A 2919-nucleotide genomic window follows, 5' to 3' on the forward strand; every position below is an offset into this window, starting at 1 on the left:
AACCAAAAATTTCTCTTTTTGTCTCATTTGTTTAGTTATAAGCCTTTAGCACAGCTGTTAACCGATTGGCAAGTGCACCAATTTGTCACAAGTAGTAAAGTACACGGAAGTTTGAGTGTCGAATCCACAAGGACTTTGTTTGTATTTAAATTGATGAAAATTCAATTTAAAAACAAGAGATAAGGAAATAATAGATCAGAGATAAGATAAAGATTTAGAAGAAAAGATAAATATTTAAAGATAAAGATAGAAGATAGAAAATATAAAATATTAAAAGATGATAAAGATGAAAGAAGATAGAAGATAAAGAAAGATAAGATAAGGAACATAAAAGATAAGATGAATAAATTTAGAATGTGATAATGTTGGGACCTAGTTTGCCTTATTTGCCTAAGATGTATTATTTTATATTTTTCTCTATCAATTTGGTGAATTTTTCCTACCCACATCTATTAATATGCTCAACCCGGATCCCTCATGATGAAGAGCCAAATTTATGTATTCTCTCTCCCAAATCCCTTTGCAAAGATGGAATCGTAAACAACATTAAGTATAAAGATGTATGCAGAGGCACAACAAAGTCACTCTATCCCTAGAAATGCAATGTTGAAATATCTTTTCTAGTTCTTTTAGATATTACCACTTCCCAATGAATAACTCCTAAAACAGATGCATGTAAGATCTTCCTTGTATTTCTATTAAGGATTACCGTCTCCTGAGCGTCTAACCCCTAGAGATGATGCAAGAATGAATGATATATGAAATTAAAATAAGAAAGGATAATAGGAAAGAAAACACCTAATTGCATTGATAGATATGAAACATTACAATACATTTGTTGGCTTTTTAGGTCTGTCAGGCCCTAATTGATGGGGTTTAGCCTCTCATTGTCATGAGAGACTTTTACACTTTAGGAGGGTTGAGGTAGATGGAAGAAGGTGATAGATGACTAATAACAAGAAAAGAATGATGGCTAAGGAAAGAGGGTTTCCCCTAAGGGATAGACCCTATGTGTAGGTTGTGAGACTCCGTGTGTCCTTCCCCCTTGGCTTGACTCCCTTTTCATAGCTGCTGGAGTGGACTTAGGCTTGATGCAAAAAATCTTCCTTATTTATATTTTTGATATTTTTTGGATCTTTTTTCTATTTTAATCTTTCATTTTCATATCTGCAAGCCATAGATAAAAAAAAATATCAATTCATATCATTTAAACCAAAAATAAATGCTAAATAAATATTTTTAAAGATATTTTCAATATACTTTTTATTATAAAAAATAACTTATATTTAGTAGTTATCAACAGTTATTCTCATCCTCTTACTATTTAACATTAGTTAAATGTTGTTGCAGTACTATTACAATATTATTACTAGAAAGAATGTTATGACTGTACTTTTTAACATTGTTTTGGTGGTAAAGGGAGAAGAGATCCTAAGGTGACATTCTGTTGCATGTATATTGATGTGTTAAAAGAGCCACTATCATTAAATATGTTCCTTATTTTTTTTTTCAAAATTCATATAATTATCTAATATTTATAACTTTTACACTGCAAAGGGATGGAAGGATGCCATGCATGACATTCTGGCTACAAGTGCTTAGTCATACCTTTGCAAATTGACATTAAGTCATACCAGTGGATATGCACATTGGTACCTTAGCTTGCATTGTTAATAGGATCAATTTCAGTTTGGTGAATATAAATAAATATATATATATATATATATATATATATATATATATATATATATATATATATATATATTTCCTTTGTTACACATTAGTAAAATGGTAAACTTTTTTATCAATTATTTGGTGGCACTTAATATAAACGTGTTGGTTTGAATGATTGTAATATAGCTGGATATGACTACAAAAAATGACATTTAAAAAAAATAACAAATTCTAAGATGGTTGTATTTAAGACCATCTTAGAATGTGTTATTCTAAGACGATTCTCGCGACGTGACAGTCTCAGAATATAACACATTCTAAGATGATTTTTTACAAGTGACCGTCTTCGAATGTGTTACATTCTAAGACGGTTCTGGCGACAAAATCGTCTTAGAATGTAACACATTCAAAAACGATTGTTTGTCCAAGACTGTCTTAAAATGTGATACATTCTAAAACGGTTCTCGCAACGAACTCGTCTTGAATGTTCACACATTCTACGACAGTTCTTGTAAACCGTTATCATAAAAATCTATCCTTTCTATGACGTCTGATACGACGCCGATCCATAACCGACGTTGTATGTGAAAAATAACCAATGTAATACGTCATTTTTGTAATAGTGGTAACTACGGACAAAGCCATTTATATAGCCATTTCTTTTATGATCTCATATTTCTAATGAAATCGTATATACATATTGATGATATAACATGTTACAAATTATGTTAGAAGTACTTCCTTAATTATGAAATGGGCATACTCCTATTAAATACAACATCGTTACATATGAAGAAGAAAAAAAAAATCAACCCCTTTAATAGATTTATGGATTTGTCTCGTCGGATGATAACTACGTTACATATGATGATGTGAACGACGTTGATAATGCCAAAGAATTAACATTAATTGTCTACGACGACGAATGACTAAAAAGGGGAAGAAGGCTAGGAAAATTACTAGCAAATTATATGTTATCACGCTGATAATTTGCCGGATGTCTTTTTCTGTTCTTCATGGGAGGATTCAATTAATCTAGAACACACAAGACAAGTTGTTGCTGACACATTGATTTGAGTATTTTGTTTTGGATGACTTCACATTGATTAATTAATTCATGTTAAAAGGAAGAGAAAATATTAGTAATATGTATGCGTTTTCCATTTAATTGAAAGATGCAGTAGTTGAATGTAAGTGGTTTTGTTTAAAACAAAGACTGTTTTTGCACGTATTCTACAAGGCTTG

Source organism: Glycine soja, chromosome 15 (assembly GCF_004193775.1).
Source record: "Glycine soja cultivar W05 chromosome 15, ASM419377v2, whole genome shotgun sequence".
Taxonomy (NCBI): domain Eukaryota; kingdom Viridiplantae; phylum Streptophyta; class Magnoliopsida; order Fabales; family Fabaceae; genus Glycine; species Glycine soja.